Source organism: Chiloscyllium plagiosum, unplaced genomic scaffold (assembly GCF_037043375.1).
Source record: "Chiloscyllium plagiosum isolate Xiang-an unplaced genomic scaffold, Cpla_swu_hap1 HiC_scaffold_14, whole genome shotgun sequence".
In the NCBI taxonomy this organism is placed as follows: Eukaryota; Metazoa; Chordata; class Chondrichthyes; order Orectolobiformes; family Hemiscylliidae; genus Chiloscyllium; species Chiloscyllium plagiosum.
In genome coordinates, this window is record NW_028270152.1 from 43,279,004 (window position 1) to 43,297,726 (window position 18,723).

Below are 18,723 nucleotides of genomic sequence, written 5' to 3' on the forward strand. Positions count from 1 at the left end.
GGAGACAGAATCTGCACTAATTATATTAGAAAGATTCCCATTAAAGAAAAAAAATGGCATTAATAGTCAATAAACATATAGAAAATTGCATACTCTGGATTGTGGTCAATGAGATTCATTTGAGAATTTAAAATTCAAATCATAATTCTTGTTTACAACATTTTACATCTTTACATTTTATTTTCATATTTGCGACATTTAGTGGTTTCTATTTTCAGTGCAAAACATCTGTGGTTTTTGACAGCCAGAAAATATGTAGGGCAGAAATTACAGTTGTTTGTGAAAACAGGCCAATATTTCATGTTTGACTTTCCTCTGTCTGCTATTTTAATGGAGGGGATTAACCCTGTTGTTTTAAATAAATGATGCCCTTGTTAAAATAGAGGACAGAGGAATGTCAGATGAGTATGTTAAGGATTTGTCTGCTCTTACTGCCAGTCGTAATTACTAACCTTGTCTTTGAAAAGGTTTGAAATGCGCAGCTGGGCAAAGTATGTAGAAGACGGGAAACAGGCTAACTTTCAGTTGTGATCTGTTGTCAGAACTCTGTTGTAAGGATTAATTCAATGGTATTGATCTGCCCTTGGCATCTTAAATTCTATATAAAAATGAAAGCTGTTTCTTTACAATTCTAAAATTGTTTCATCAATACAACCTCATCATGTAATTTTATACCTGTCTGTGGCTGCCAAGAGATTGCACAGGGGGACAGGAACAGATGCAATCTTGACTTGGTTTTATTTTTTATGTATGGAATGTTCTACTGCTTGAAATAGTTATCGTCATAGACATAGATTCATACAGCATGGAAACAGACCCTTTGGTCTGATTAGTCCACACCAACCAAGTTTCCCAAACTAAACTAATCCCACTTGCTTGCATTTGGCCCATACTCCTCCAAACCTTTCCTATTCATATACTTATTCAAATCACTTCTAAATATTAGAACTGTATCTGCATCCATCACTTTCTCTGGCAATTCATTCCACACATGAATCATTCTGTGTATAAAAATGTTGTCCCTCATCTTTTTAAAACTTTCTCCTCTCACCTTAAAATATTCCCCCTGGTTTTGAACTGTCTGTGGTGAAAGGGTTAAAATTATGTCCCAATACATGTGTGAATCTTATTATGAATATGTTACCGGAATGGAAGGTGTTGCTTAGTCTTGCCCTGTTGTTCGCATGAATATGTTACCGGAATGGAAGGTGTTGCTTAGTCTTGCCCTGTTGTTCGCATGAATATGTTACCAGAATGGAAGGTGTTGCTTAGTCTTGCCCTGTTGTTCGCATGAATGTTTAGATCTCGAAAGAGTATATAAGCTGGGAAAGTCCCAAGTTCGGTAGAGTCTGCTCCGGGTTACGTCTAACCGCCGAGCGTGGGTTGTTGGCAACCGCTCTACGAGAACTGACGGCTCCCAGTTCGGTAACACGTAGAGTGAGTATAAAACCAGACCCGTTGTAAGTACGAGACCTGGTTGTGGCAACGCTGCGGGGAATAAAACACTTATATTCTAGCAGACTCGTCTCTCGGTCGTTTGTTCTGTGTCAGACTACTTTCCTGCGAGCCTGATCCTTGAAAATTCTTTAAACATTTTTGGCGTAGTCGGCAGGATCAATCGCAATTGAGGAAAGATTTTGATACAGAACAATGTTTGGGAAAAAGGCTAAGAAACCAGAAGAACAAACTGTGGAGGTCCCGACCGTCCCGGGATGGCATGGACCGTGGCATGACGTGGCAGTTTGTTTGAGAAATGGTGGGGGGCGACCGGAGAACTGGGAGGCCGAGGGCGTAGGAACCCCAGGGTCGCTGCTGTCCACCCTTGAGAAGATCTCAGTCCTGCCGAAGAACCCCTTGCCTGGGGTACAGCGGAGGATGTGGGCATGTGCGGCGGCTTGTAGACAACAGTCAGACAAGCGCCAAAAAGCTGAAGCAGAATTAGCCCTCCTGAAACATGAGCAGGGACTCAGTGCGGGAGATGCCTCTATGTTGAGGCAGGAAATTATGAAGTTAAAGGCTGAATTGACAGCATTAACTGAACTAGCAGGACGAACTATTATGTATCTGTCTGCTAAGAAACGGAAAGAGAAAAGGAAGGTCCCTCGAACCCCGGACCCAGTACAAGTACGGGCGTTTGTAGCCCAGTTAAATAACGGGGATCGGTGGGATATCGATCATTGGGATGGAAACATTTGGGGAGATTCAGATGATCAGTACGAAGAGGACCCACCCGTACTCCAAGCTAAACCAGTGGTTAGGAGAAAGCAGGTTCAGAGACGTCTCCCAGTGCAACGGGAGGTAATGTTAGATGAGGACGGAAACCCTATACGGAATGAACAAGGGGAGGCAATTATGCATGAATTACCGCGGGCTCAGCCTCCTGCAGAATTCTCCGAATTAACGGAAGACTTCACTACCGATGAGGTGCTGTTTATCACCCAGAAAACCCGACGTAATCCTGGGGAGCCGTTAGAGCTATGGCTAATTCGGCTCCTTGAGGAAGGGGGGCAACAAGTGCAGGTAGACTATCAGGATGCCCCCAAGTTTGGTGGATTAGCAAAGGATGCTGCCATAGACCTGGGGTACCGCAGACAAGCCAAGGATATGGTAATAGATCGCAGTATGGGGACCTTATTTGGGATGTATGCCAGGGCAGTGGCCGAACAGTATCCCTTCCCGTCCGATTGGCCCCCCTTGGAAGGAACTTGGACAACAATTAAGGAAGGGATTCAGAGGCTAACCCGTTTGTGTGTGCGGGATGCCCTGTTGCTGGGAGTGCTGAACGAGGTAGATAACACAAATGTTAGTAGACAGACTAGAGACCACCTAGTGAAGACTGCCCCCCCCCACATTATAGACCACTGTTGTTGACCATAATGTTGAGTGGACGGGGAGAAACCCTAGGAGATGCCCGTAGTATGATGAGGGAGATGGGTGGTCTGGGGGATTGGGGACCCACAACCCGTGCTTCTCAGGGAGGCACGGAGGGGCGTCGCCCTGAGGCTCGGGCAGGGGGATTACTTCCTAATCAAGGAAGTAACCAAGGTCCCTCACGGCGTGCTTTGTGGCAAGCTTTGATGCAGGCGTAGGTCCCAGCATCGGAGATTGATGGCCGACCCACGTCGGAATTAAAAGACTTATGCAGACGAAAGGGACTTAAGGTGTCCCGGGTAGAGACGGAGTCCCGACCCACTATGGAAGACCTAGTGGAATTACTAATACAAAAATGTCAGACACGGGGTCCGGTTGTTAATGAGCCTCGAAGGGGTAGAACTTCCACTTCCCAGCGGTGGGAATCCTCGGAGGACGAGGAGGTACAGTCTCCCCTCCGAGAGTGTTATAAAGTGGATAGGCGTGGCCGGAAACCTGGTAAGAAAGGCAAGAACAAAGAAGGGCGAGGCAAACGTCTTTACCCAGTGCTGTCCGGGGAAGATGAATGGGAGGAACAATAGGAATCGGGCCAAGCCCCAAGGGTTTGCCCACGAACGAGCCAATGGTCGGCAGACGACATTCGACCTCATGTATCATTGACTATCTATTGGCGCAAATCCGTCCAAACCGTTATGCCTCTAGTGGACACAGGGGCGGAGGCCACCTTAATCCATGGGACGCCCCATAAGTTTAAAGGAACCCCAGTCACGCTGGTTGGGCTGGGAGGTAATCTGATTGAAGGAAAAACAGTACAATTGCCCCTAAAGATAGGTACAATGCCCATTAAAACTTATTCAGTTATCATTACACCAGTTAGAGAATGGATCCTGGGAATGGACATTCTGGCCGGTTTAACACTTCACCTCCAACAAGGGAAGTTTGAATTTGGAATAACGAAAATGGCTTTGCACTGTAGGACGGTGTTAGTGGGAAAGGTTAAAATGGACCCCTTCCCCATCCCGATCGCTGATCGCGTAATAAGTCTTAGACAGTATAGGATTCCCGGCGGACATAAAGAAATATCTGCCACAATTAAGGATTATTTGGAAGCGGGAGTGCTTAAGACATGTACCACGGCGTGGAATAACCCCTTATGGCCCGTACATAAAGCCGATGGGTCATGGCGGATGACGGTAGATTATCGGCAACTAAACCGTCACACTCCGGCCTTGACGGCAGCGGTCCCGGATGCCGTCACTATTATAGGACGAATCCAACATCATCCAGGGGTGTGGTACGGAGTAATTGATTTGGCTAATGCCTTCTTCACAATTCCTATTCCCGAAGATAGGCAGGAACAGTTCGCATTCACTTGGGAGGGTAGACAATTCACGTTCACGCGATTGCCCCAAGGATATCTGCATAGCCCTACTATCTGCCACCGGATAGTTGCAGAACACTTGGCTGCCTTTAAAGTGCCTGACGAAGTGATGATCTCGCACTATATTGACGACATAATGATACAGGGGACAAGTCAGAAGCAGGTTCAGGAATTGCTGGACCAACTGGTTCAACATATGCGAGGATATGGGTGGGAGATCAACCCAGCCAAAATCCAGGGTCCCTCACAAACGGTAAAATTCTTAGGAATTGTGTGGAACAAGGGGGAAAGAGAAATCACTGCGAAAGCTAAAAATAAGATTCAGGTCTTTGCCGTCCCTCACACCCAGAAGGACGTGCAGCAATTTATTGGGTTATTCGGATTCTGGAGACAGCATATTCCCCATTTAGGACAAATTTTAAAACCTTTGTATCAAGTTACGAGGAAAAAGGCAGCGTTTGAATGGACGGAGGTCCATCAAACTGCATTTGAAATGGCCAAGCAAGCGATACAGCAAGCTGTATCCTTGGGAAAGATACAGTCAGGACCTGTAGAACTGCAAGTCTCAGCACAAGGGGATTATGCCAATTGGAGCTTATGGCAAAAACAGGGAAGAACCCGTAAGCCATTGGGATTTTGGTCCCGAAAATTATCCCCGGCAGGGGAACGGTATACCCCCTTTGAGAAACAATTATTAGCATGCTACTGGAGCTTGGTGGAAACCGAAGCCCTGACCATTGGACATGAAGTGATCATGAGAACAGCTATCCCTATTCTTCCGTGGGTACTTAGTGACCCCACTACCCACCGAATAGGAACTGCCCAAGAGAGCAGCATCATTAAATGGAAATGGTATGTGTCGGAGAGAGTGCGGACTGGACAGAAAGGAGTGTCAGTCCTACATGAGCAAGTGGCGGAGGCCCCTGAGGAAGGGGAAAAACGGTTTGAGGTGATTGAATACAAGGAATCACCCGTTAAGATGGGAAAACGATATGATGAACTGACCCCGGATGAACAAGCCACGGCTTGGTTCGTAGATGGGTCAGCCCAATGGAAAGCGGGACAGCGTAGATGGAAGGCTGCTGCCTTTAACCCAAAACAAGGCACTACCCTAGAAGAATTAGGGGAGGGAAAAAGTAGTCAGTGGGCAGAATTAAAAGCAGTGCATATGGTAGTCATGCAAGCAGGGGTCATGGGAGTTTAGTTGTTTTCTGACTCTTGGTCAGTGGTTAACGGCATGACACAATGGATGCCAACTTGGCAGGCCAATCAGTGGATGATCCAAAATAGGGAAGTATGGGGTAAACAGTTATGGGAAGATATATGGGAAAAAGCTCAACACCTGGTTATATACATCACCCACGTAGATGCCCATACATCTCGAAATGATGTGGAAGCTCTACATAATCGATATGTGGATGGTATCGTCCGAACCATGAATGTGCAAAGGGGCACCTCAGTGGACCTAGCTAGATGGGCACACCTTAAGGCTGGGCACTGGGGAGTGCAAGGAACCTTGCAATGGGCTCGAGACCGAGGAATAGATCTTATGGTAGATGATGTTAAGACTGCAGTAAACCAGTGTGAGCAGTGTCAACATCAGCGGCAGGGAGTGCCCCAACACATGATGGGACATATCCATCGGGGAATGGTCCGGGACAGAGCTGGCAAATGGACTTTGTGGATCCCTTACCCTCCTCACAAGGATGTAACCACATATGTACAGCTGTGGACACTATGTCTGGGGTTTTGGTAGCCCATCCCTGTCGTCACAACAATCAACAGGCTACCTTGCGATGTTTAGATTTGATTGAACAATTTTATGGATTGCCCATACAGGTCCAGAGTGACAATGGCTCCCATTTCACAGGAAGGGTGGTAAAGCAGTGGTGTCATGATAACCACGTGGAATGGATTTATCATGTACCTTATCACCCACAAGCTGCGGGACTTATAGAACGAATGAATGGGCTTCTGAAGTCCTCACTACGAAAAGCAGGAGGTTGCAATGACTTAACAGGTTGGAAGAAGCAACTAATTCGGGTGGTGAAACAAATTAATAACCGCCCATTAGGAAATGGGGTAACACCCTTGAATAGGATGATACGAGTATGTGATACCCCAAAGACTCAGCCTATTAAAATGTGGAAATTCGCTGAGGAAGCTGATATTCCCGTAAGGGCCACACCGGCTTCGGCTGGACTGGACCTACGAGCACTAACTACCCAGACTTTGATCCAACAAAAACCTACGGTGATTAAGACCGGATTAGGATTGATTTGTCCCCCTGGAACCTATGGGCATATCCTCCCGCGATCGGGATTGTCACTAAAGGGGATTGATGTGATGGCAGGAGTAATTGACGCGGACTACCAAGGGGAATTGGGAGTGGTCCTGGTCAACATCACAGCTGAACCTTACGTGATACAGAAGGGGGACAGAATAGCACAATTGGTTATTAAACCATGTAACCTTACAACGGTGGAAGAGACGGGAGCTCCCGTTAAGGTTACTGAGCGTGGGACGGGGGGATTTGGGTCTACTGACACTAAGGGTGCCAAGGTATGGGTGCACCAGACGACCGGCCCCCCCAGGCCGGCCGAAATCATAGCACAGGGGAAGGACAGTCTGGTCACCATTATGTACCCCGGAGACCCAACCTGGGAAAACGTGCCGGCGAATCGATGTTATTTACGTGAAACATAAAATGGTATTCCATGCCCTCGCAGGCTGCTCCTTCGCCCTCACCATGAGGTGGTTGTGGGAATTGGGAATCCTGTTAACGGTGGTAGCGGTGGGATGGCCGAGCCAAAGCATCTCGGCCCCGACGCTGGTGCCGGTCCCCCACCGGGGTGTGGGTTGGAAGAGCAGTATTCTGAAGCGAACGCAGGACGATTTCACGTGTGCGCCCAGTCAATGGTGTATCGTGTTAAACCTTACTAGTGACTGTCAAATGTACACCTGTGTAAAGTGTTTTCGGGAGAGAAATAAGACTTTAATAACGCCTAACTGCACCCTGACAATAGATGCTAAAGTAAATATGTGTTTGTGGAATGTAAATACGGGGACATGCGGGAAGAAGGGTACCCATTGGAACGTCACGGTTGGGGAGGAAGACATATGGCTAAGCAACGGCACCGCCATTCAGAATCGTAACCAATTACTGTACTTGGTATTAGTAAACTCTAACGTGTCCGCAATTTCCCCTTTTTCCCTGGCCCCGACCTCTACTGCGAGTCGGGCTATGACCTTGAAGCACGCCCCGTCTGAGGTGCTAGCACCAACGATGAACTCCACGCGGGGCGAGCGGTCGCATCGAACACAGTTGGCCCCTATTATGTCAACTTGTCAACAGATGGCCCGGGCGGTACTGCACACTGATGTTCATTGGCAGGTACAGTTGCCCCTCATACCAGAGTGTCAACGCAAGAGACGGCGACGAGCGTGGTACAACACCCTGCTGGGAGGTGCAGGAACTGTTATGGGTATCTCGAATGCTATTGAATCTGAGGTAACCCGTACTAAATTATCTAACACGGGACAAGCCACCTCACAAGGACTACACACTATTGGAAGATGGATGCCATCCGTAATGATGACTCAAGGAGAAACAGCTAAAATATTGATACAATCCCTGCAATGGGAACTAGATGTCTGGGGTGCCACCCAGGAACTGTTTGAGAACATTACAGCTCAGTTAAATTGGACTGCCTGTCATATTCAAATGTTGCACGCACAAATACAGAAAGAACGATTTTTGCGTGTGGTAACATCCCCCAATGTACAAGCGTGGAGGGGAATATGGAATGTATCTGAGAAATTGTGGATGATAACCCATCCAGAAAGAACATGGTGTAACGCAACTATGTGTAGAGGATACTTTGTTACCATGAATGTAACCCACACTGTTACGGTCTGTCGATATTATGTATTACCAGTGATTACATCTTCTGGATATTATTTTCTGAAGACAAGGGGGCAGTGGTTTAGCCCAGATACCAATATTACCTATGATCTGTCCGCTTGTGAACAGACTGATCAGGGAAAAACTTGCCTACTGATGGACAGATATCGGGACCCTTGCTTGACTAAGGGAACGGCCCTGTGCAAATGGACTGTTGAAACTCCAAGGGACATGATGTGGCAGATTGGGCCACACACGCTCTGTGTGGCTAACAATAACCCACATCCCACGCTTCCCACAGTACCGTTCTCGGGATGCCTCTCAAATGTCTATCAGTGGCAATGGCAGAATCAGACCTATCTGTTAACCAATTATAGCAGTGCTCACCACTTTACCAAGGTGCAGTGGAAAGTGCTGATGAATCCTTGGAACATTTCCCTGGATCGGTTTAAGCAAGCATTGGACCGATCCGAGGAGCTTAAGCAGATATTATGAAAGCATCAAACCAATGTCACCAAGGTTACAGTGTCTACCTTTATACATGGACAGGAGGTAGTACACGCTGCCCATGTAGTGGAAGTAGAGTCAGCTCATCATTGGTGGGATATGTTGAGTGGTATGTCCTCCACTGCGGGGAAGTTCCTATTCCCACCCTTATCGATCCTGGTAGGAGTCCTGGTGATCTTAACGTGCTGTAATATCCTGACTTGCTTGTATATTTGGCGTGTACGTAGACGCTTGTTGGAAAAAATATATATGGGCATGATGTAACACATGTATTGGGCCAATCAGTGGAATGTGGTGAAAAGGTTAAAATTATGTCCCAATACATGTGTGAATCTTATTATGAATATGTTACCGGAATGGAAGGTGTTGCTTAGTCTTGCCCTGTTGTTCGCATGAATATGTTACCAGAATGGAAGGTGTTGCTTAGTCTTGCCCTGTTGTTCGCATGAATATGTTACCAGAATGGAAGGTGTTGCTTAGTCTTGCCCTGTTGTTCGCATGAATGTTTAGATCTCGAAAGAGTATATAAGCTGGGAAAGTCCCAAGTTCGGTAGAGTCTGCTCCGGGTTACGTCTAACCGCCGAGCGTGGGTTGTTGGCAACCGCTCTACGAGAACTGACGGCTCCCAGTTCGGTAACACATAGATTGAGTATAAAACCAGACCCGTTGTAAGTACGAGACCTGGTTGTGGCGACGCTGCGGGGAATAAAACACTTATATTCTAGCAGACTCGTCTCTCGGTCGTTTGTTCTGTGTCAGACTACTTTCCTGCGAGCCTGATCCTTGAAAATTCTTTAAACACTGTCCCACCCTTGGAAAAAAGACCCTTACTATTCATCTTATCTGTGCCACTAATTGTTTTATAAACCTCTAGAAGGTCATCCCTCAACTTCCTACACAAAAACATCCCAGCGTATCCAGCCTATTTTTATAACTCAAACCCTCCATTCCAAGCAACATTCTGGTAAATCTTTTCTGAACCCTCTCCAATTTAATAATATCTTTCCTATAGCTGGGTGACCAGAACTGCACACAGTACTCCCACAGAGGCCTCACCAACATTCTATACAACCTCAACATGACATCACGCTGATACTCAAAGGTCTCAGCAATGGAGGAAAGCATGCTAAATGCTTTCATAACCACCCTGTCAACCTGTGATGCAAATTTCAAAGAATTATGTACTAGAACCCTCAAGTCTCTCTGCTTGACAACACTACCCAGGTTCCTACCATTAATTGTATAAGTATGTCCTTGTCTCTTTTACCAAAATGCAACACCTCACATTTGTCCAAATTAAATTCCATCTGCCATTCCTCATCCCATTGATCCTATTGATCAAGATTCTTTGTAATCTTAGATAACCTTCACCTTCCACTATATCACCAGTTTTGGTCTCATCCACAAATTAACTAACCATATCTCCTATACCTCTCCCCAATCCCCTTTCCTGTAAAAACAGATCCTTTACTCCAGTTTCCTCCCATCCCCCTCCTATAAAAGCACAATCCCTTACTCCCATTTCCTCCATCTCCACCGTATCTGCTCCTCGGAGGAACAATTCCACTCCAGCGCATCCAGATGGCCTCCTATTTCAAAGAACACAATTTCACCTCCAGGTGATCAACAATGCCCTCCAATGCATCTCCTCCACTTCCCACACCTCCGCTCTTGAACCCCACTTCTCCAACTGCAACAAGGACAGAACCCCGTTGGTCCTCACCTTCCACCCCACTAACCTTCAGATACAATGCATTAACCTTAGCTATTTCCACCACCTACAATCAGACCCCACCACCAGACATATATTTCCCTCTCCACCCCATCTGCATTCCGCAGAGACCATTCCCTCCTTGACTCCCTCATTAGGACTACACCCCCCCCCCCCCCAATCCATCCTCCACACCTGGCACCTTCCCTTGCCAACGCAAGAGGTGTAAAACCTGTGCCAATAGCTCCCCCCTCGCCTCCGTCCAAGGCCCCAAAGGATCCTTTCACAGCCGGTAGAGATTTTCCTGTACATCCAAACATCTCATCTGCTGTGTCTGTTGCTCTCAGTGTGGTCTCCTCTCCATCGGAGAGACAAGATACCAACTCATGAAACATTTTAGGGAACTTCTTGGGGACACACGCACCAAACAACCCCACCACCCTGTGGCCGACCACTTCAACTCTCCCTCCCACTCTACCAAGAACATGCAAATCTTGGGCCTCATCCACTGCCAAATCAAAGCCATTTGACGACTGGAGGAAAAACGCCTCGGCACCCTTCAACCACATGGCATCAACATCGCCTTCACTAGTTTCCAAATCTTCCCTCCCCCCCACCTCAGCCCAGATCCAACCCTCCAACTCGGCACCACCCTCTTGACCTGTCCTACCTGTCCATCTTGCTTCCCACCAATCCGCTCCACGCTCCCCACTGACCTATCACAATCATCCCCTCGCCTGCCTCTACCTATTGCCTTCCCAGCTACCTTTCCTCCATGCCCATCCCCACCGTCCTATTTATCTGTCAGCCCTCTTCCCCCTCTCCACACAATCCTGATGAAGGGCTTATGTCCAAAACGCCGACTTTCCTGCTCCTCTGATGCTGCCTGACCCGCTGTGTTTTCCAGCACCACCTTTTTCGACTGTTTATATAGTTGCAGATATATTTTGCGAAAGTTTTCAGTTTGTAAAGTAACCTATAAAGTTATATTTACTAGATTGAGTAAATTGTATTTAAATCTATCAACCTTCAGATATAAAATATTTGTAACCATCCATCGAGAAATTGTTTTGCTGTGAACTGCAGAATACAAGTGCTACAGGACTGAAATGCATTAACTAAAGTTGAAAAAATTAAAATTTTGTAAGCATGTCCCTGGAATTTCCCTGGAAACCATTGGATAAAAGTGTTTCTTGAGCAGTGCTGTTAATAATGTGACATGGGAGCAACCAATACATTTACATAAATTCATGCAGTTTTTGAGCTCAGAGTTCGACATGAATCTATGTGGATTTCACATCCAACAGATCAGACCTAGGTTCTGCAGCCCTCCCACACCCAGTTGTAAATGATGGTGGACAATTTAATAATTCACTGAAGGAAAAGGCTTCCCAAATACCCTCAATACAATACCAATAATAAAATACCTGTATAGTGTTTTGCAACCCAATTTCTTCCCCTAACGTCATGCCTTTAGCATTTAAAATTGCAGTAAAATTATGATAAGTCATAATCGTAATAAGGACGATGTGATGGTATTGTGGTACTGTCACTGAACTAATAATGCTCTGTGAACCTGGATTCAAATCCAGCTACAGCAGGTGATAAAATGTGAATTATTTCAAAAAATCTGAAAGTGAAAGTCTGATAGTGACCATGCTACCATTCGAGGAAGAAATGAGGGTGACAGAATCACAGAATATCATCATAATAGAATCCCTACAGTGCAGAAACAGGCCATTTCGCCCAATAGGTCCACACTGACCCTCTGTAGAGTAACCCACCAGACCCATTGCCCTACCCTATTACTCTACATTTACCCTGACTAATGCACCTTCCCTACACATCCCTAAACACTATAGGCAATTTAGCATGGCCAATTCACCTCACCTGCACAGTGGGAGGAAACCAGAGCACCTGGAGGAAACCCGTGCAGACACTGGGAGAATGTGCAAACTCCATACAGACAGTCACCCGAGGTTGGTGTTGAACCCAGGTCCCTGGCACTGTATGACAGCAGTGCTAACCACTGAGCCATCATGCTTGGGGGCCTCACTGTCCATCATCAGAAGTACTTCAGAAGCATCACTACTGACTGAACTGGGCAAGTCCCAATATCTGCAAAATACCTGCAAAACTGGGTCTGTGGCAGATGGTGAAGGAGCCAACAAGAGGGAAAAATATCTTCATCAATCTGCCTGCCACAAATGCCACTATTCATCTTATAGTAACTGTGAGAGTGGCACTGCACAAGCCTTGTGAAGAAAAAGTCTCATTTTCATGTAGAGAATATTCTCTATCATGCTGTGTAGCACTACCACCCATGCTATATGGGGCAGATTTCAAACAGATCTGGCGACTCTCGATTGAGCACCCATGCAATATTTGAGGCCATCAGCAGCAGAAGAGCTGTATTCAAAAACAACAAGCAACCTCATGACCCAGCATATTCCCCATTCAAGCATGATTATCAATCCAGAGATTAATCTAATTCAATACAGGAGAGCATGGTCGAAGCAGCACTAGTCATACCAAATACAGAGGACTCTCGATCATTCGATTATCCGAATATCAGATTATCAGACGTGATCGCAAGTTCCCGATGCTCAGCTAAACTATGTTATCCAGCATTCAATTATCCAGAATTCGATGAACCAAACAAAATACTGCCCACCCGTGTCCTTTGGATAATTGAGGTTCCTCTGTATGTGGTATTAACCTGGTGAATCTACTGAACAGGACTACTTCTGTGCCAATCAGTCAAAATTTGCAAGTGACAGACATTGCTTGGTGATTTCACATCCAACAGATCAGACCTAGGTTCTGCAGCCCTCCCACACCCAGTTGTAAATGATGGTGGACAATTTAATAATTCACTGAAGGAAAAGGCTTCCCAAATACCCTCATACTCAATAATCAAAGAGCTCAGTACACAGTACAAAAGACAAGGTTGAAGCATTTACAATAATCTTCAGCCAGAAGTGACAAGTGATGAATTGGTTTGGCCCATTCTGGAGGTCTCCAATATCATAGATGGCAGTCTGCAATCGATTTGATTCACTTCATGTGATATCAATAAACAATTGAAGGTGTTGATACTATAAAAGCGATGGGCCCTGAGAATGTTCTGGTAATGGGTACTGAAGCTGCACTCCATGCCCCTAGCCAAGCTGTTCCACTACAGCTACAACACTGGCACCTGTCCCAAAATGTAGAAAATTGCCTCGGAACACTTGTAAACAAAAAGCAGAATAGAAACAATCTCATAAGTCTACTCTGAATCATCAGTAAAGCGATGGAAAGTGTCATTAACAATGCTATCTAACCTACTCACTGGTGTTCAGTTTGGGTTCTACAGGGCCACTCAGCATGGTCAAAAGAGCTAAATTCCAGAGCAGAGGTGAGAGCGACTACCTTTACTATTAAGGCAACATTTGACTGAGTCTAGCATCAAGAAAGTGCTTTTAAAATTAGAGTCAATTGTAAAAGCTCTCCACTGATTAGCGTACTATCTGGCTCATAGGACGATGTTGTAGTTGTTGGATGTGAGTCATCTCAGCACTGGAACATCTCTGCAGGAGTTTCTCAGGGTAGTCCTTGGCCCAACCATCTGGCAGCTGCTTCAGCAGTGTTTTCCTTCCAGCTAAGATCAGAATCTTTCCTCATTATTGTACAGTGTTCAACACCATTTATGAAATACTTCAAATGCTGAAGTAGTTGATGTCCAAATGTACCAGGACTAGGACAAGTAACATTTGTGTCACACAAGTGCCAGGTAAAGATCGCCTCCAAAAAAAAAATAATCTAACGATTGCCCCCCGACATTCAATGGCATTATCATTTCTGAATACCACACTATCAATATTCTGGGGCTTACTATTGACCAGAAACCAAACTGGACGAGCCATATAAATACAGTGGCTGTAAGATGAGGTCAGAGGTTAGGAACACTACAGTGAGTATCTCACCCCTAACCTCCCCAAAGACTGTTCACCTTCTAGAACACACAAGTCAAGAGGGTTTTGGAATATTTGCCACTTTACTGAATGAGTGCAGTTCCAACAACACTCAAGAAGTTTGCACTATCCAGGACTCAGTAGCCCTCTTGGCACCACATTCACATGTACTCAGTTCACCACCATCTACAATGTGCACTGCAGAAATTTACCAATCCTTCTCAAATAGTACCTTCCAAACCCATGACTACTACCATCTAGAAGGACAAGAGCAGCAGCTACACCACCTGTCATATCGTTCAAGCCAGTCACCATTCTGAGTTGAAAATATATTGCTGTTGCTTTTATCTTACTGGGTCAAAATCCTAGAACTCATACCCCCAAAGGCATTGAGTATGTAGCCACATGAAATTGACTTCAGTTGTTCAAGGCAGCTCACGGGATGGGCAATAAATGCTAGCCCAGTCACTAAAACCAACACCTCATGAATGTATTAAAACAATGCTGGGTGCCAAATTCATGTTTTTTTTCAATCTATTCACACATTCCAATGGCCTGAAGTTGTATAGTAAAAAGAACTGCAAAACATTAGAAATTATCTTATGCTTAGTGTACTTCCTTTGAATGAGCATGCTTTGTCTTAATTGCAGTCAAACATGTTTCCATGTCTTCAAGGTGAACTGCAAAATCTCAGAGCATCAGCCCTTTCAGAGCCATCGAGGTGGTAATCTTCCTTTTCTTCCTTTAATATATTTTGTCCACTTACCACATCCATACCTCAAAAATGGTGATGACCATCCAGGTGGTCTTGTTAGCCTCATAACGTGTGATGATTTGGAGGTGCCAGTGTTGGACTGGGGTGTACAAAATTAAAAATCACACAACACCAGTGATATTCCACAACCACCTGATGAAGGAGCAGGGTTCTGAAAGCTAGTGCTTCCAAATAAACCTGTTGGACTATAACCTGGTGTCGTGTGATTTTTAACTTCATAACGTGTGAGTAGTGTCTTGACATTTTTAAAGTAACATGGCTTCTTCGACTGCATTTTCACTAAATGCGGCAGCTTTTCACTGCCATTTATTCTGTCGCAGACAGTAGTGACATGTTTATTGTTTACTTTTCATCAGTAAATCTTTCGTCTTCAAACCTTAAAGAGCAATCTGGAGAAAGACAGTAAAACAGTTTGCTTTCATACATTTCAAATGTCTTTTGGTGCTTACTCATTTGGGACATGGGCAAGACCATTTTGCAGCATTGCAGAAGGCTCCCCTTCATTGTGCCCTCCACGGATTCATAAGTCAAGCAACCAAAATATTGAGCTAAAAACTGAAAGATCTGTGGATTCTGTAAATCAGTAACAAAAACAGAAGTTGCTGGTAAAGCTACAGCAGGTCATGTGGCATCTATGAAGAAAAATCAGAGTTAATATTTTGGGTCTGGTGACCCTTCCTCAGAATTCATGGTAACAAGGAAAATGTTGGTTTATATGCAGAAAATCGGATGGGGGAAGGGGATAAGGAGTAAATGATAGGTTGGGACAGAGCTCAAAGAGAGAGAAGAACAGTTGGGCAGACAAAGGAGTTGATAATGATCTGCCTAGGAGGGTGCATGGCTGTTAATGGGGATAGTGACAAACAAAAGGTAATGTTTAATGGCAGGCTTTGTGAAAACAAGGCCTGGTGTATGGGAGAGGGGTCTAGGACATGGGAGAGTTCAGACATTAAAATTGTTGAACTCGATATTGGGTCTGGAGGGCTACAGGTTCCCCAAGTGGACAATGAGGCACCCTGCATCATGTAAAGACTCCATTCCATTCTCTCAATTCCTCCATCTCCATTGCATATGTTCAGATGAGGCCAACTTCATCAAGGGAGCCTCTGAAATGTCCGCCTTCTTCCTCAACTATGGATTCCTCAGAACCATTGTCTTCAGGGCCCTCAACTGGGTCCGACGCATCTCCCGCATTTCTGCCTTCACCCCTATCCTTCCCTCCTGTAACAGAGATAGGGTTGCCCTTATCCTTATCTACCTTCGCACCAGCATCTACATCCAGAAGATGATCAAGCTCCATTTCTGCCACCTCCATCGACACATTCCCCTCCCCTCCCTTCTCCATTTTCCACAGGGACCATTCCCTCCGGGACACCCTGGTCAACTCCTCCAACACTCCCCATACACTCCCACCGCCTCAAGATACCTTCCCCTGTAATCCCAAAGGGGTAACATCTGCCAATTTATGTCCTCCATCCCCAGTATCCAAGGGCCGAAACATACTTTTCAGGTGAAGTAGCACTTTACTTACAATTCCTACAATCTAGTCTACTGCATTCGTTGCTCACAATGTGGTCTTCTCTATATTGCGGAAATGAAGTATAAACTGGGTGACTGCTTCATAGAACATCTTCATTCTGTCCAGAAAAAAGACCCTGAGTTTCCAATTGCCTGCCACTTTAACACACCATCCTGTTCCCTGGCCATCATCTCTGTCTCAGGATTGCTGCAGTGTTCCAGCGAGGCTCAGCACAAGCTGGAAGAACAATACCTCATTGTTCGCTTGGGCATCCTGCAGCCTTCCAGACTCAATATCGAGTTCAATAATTTTACAGCATGAACTCTCCCATGTCCTAGTCCCCTACCCCACACACCAGGCCTTGTTCTCACATAATCTGCCATTACACGCTATCTCTTGTAAGTCACTTACTGTCCCCATTAACAACTGTTCATCCTTTCTAGCCAGATCATTATCAACTCTTTTGTCTGTCCAACTGTTCTTCTCTCTCTTTGGGCTTTATTCCACCGATTGTTTACTCTTCACCTCTTCCCTGCACCCTATCTTCTTTATATAAACTGCCATTTTCCAAGCTACCGTTAGTCTGAGGGTTACCAGACCTGAAACATTAACTCTGATTTTTCTTCACAGTTCCTGCCAGACCTATTGAGCTTTTCCAGGAACTTCGGTTTTTGTTCAAAAATTTAGCTAAACTGAAGTTACCAGTCCCAAAATTCACCTTCACACAAGTATCCTGATTTTCGATTACCTAATCAGCTAATAGGAATTATTGATACATTTCCCAAAAACTACTTCACTATATGTGTTGAATTCATTGGTAACCTGCTTCTAACCTGTCTCTACTGGTTGAAACCTGGTGGGAAGCCTGCCATGGCCATTTCAGAAGAGTTAACTGATTGGGAGCATGGGGGTTAGTAGGATGAGATAGGCGGAGGACTAAGGAGCCATTGAACCATCCACTAAACTGGATTGGTCACAGTGAATAGTGGTAGGCCATGTAAAACGCTGACCAGCACTTGACCAGCTTCCAACCTCCTCAGGCCTGCTTCAGAAGGTTGCAGTGCCAATTCCAACTTAATATGCAGGGAATATGTGTTCAGACTAATTTAGAACTCAAGAAAGTGATGTCAAAAAATGGCTTGATTCATAATTCCTGAGTGTATCATAAAGAAAATACAGCTTTGTGTGTCTAGCTTTAAGATGTGTTATTTACTGGATTGCTTCTTTAAAAACAGGATTATCAAATTGAACACTATTGTGATGGCCAACCCATTTATAACATTTTTTTTTGTAATAGGCACTGTTAGTGAAGACCAAGTATTAATTTAAAAACAGCAGCATCTCTATTCCTATTAGGTATTGTCTCTTACCATCAAAGATTGTGTTTATCTTTGTGCTGTAACCTGGAGATTGTAATCAAACCTGTGCAGGTAGATTGATAATGCTATCTCATTTTTAACAAAATAGAGTACTTTAATAGTTGTATTGATTATTTTTAGGCTTTAAACAGATATTTCTCTGTTGTTCAGTTCCAAATAGTACTCTGCTCAACAGTCTTTCACTGCCTGTTAGCTGGTGTGACTTTATATGAGCAATACTTGTATCTGGTAATGCAGCATTGTCCTGGAGTTGTACAGTGTCATAGCTCACTGAAGTGTCACAAATCCCTCTTATTGCCTTAGAAAAATGCACACATTATAAGATCATATGACTTAGGCCAAGCAGGGCACAGTTTTTGAACATAAAATCAAAACATTATTATAAAGTAAATATAACATATTTCATCTGATTATTGAAAATTTTGCTTGCATTCTCTGCTTAAAAAAAGAATAATAGGCTATAGAACATTTGCAAAATCTCTTAATACTGCAGCTGGACCATAATTCCTTAGCACAACTTAATGTGGATTTTGACCAACACCAAAGAGCCTCGACATGTGACTTCTTGGTGCAGTATCATGGTATACAAAGAACGGATGAAGTAGAGTACGGTATCAATAATATATTTTGCAGTCCTTTGAAATTCAACTGGGAATAAATTAGATCAAATGTACATTTTCCACAATTCCAGAAAATTTCCCAGGATTTACAACACACAGG

General features: G+C 44.8%; 1 protein-coding gene and 1 pseudogene across 3 annotated transcripts in view; both read left to right on the forward strand.

Moving 5' to 3' along the window:
• Nucleotides 1-18,723, forward strand: part of ca16b (carbonic anhydrase XVI b) — a 720,903-nt gene that overhangs the window by 217,984 nt on the left and 484,196 nt on the right. The window lies entirely within an intron of this gene.
• Nucleotides 6,960-9,239, forward strand: LOC148147960 (uncharacterized; annotated as a pseudogene).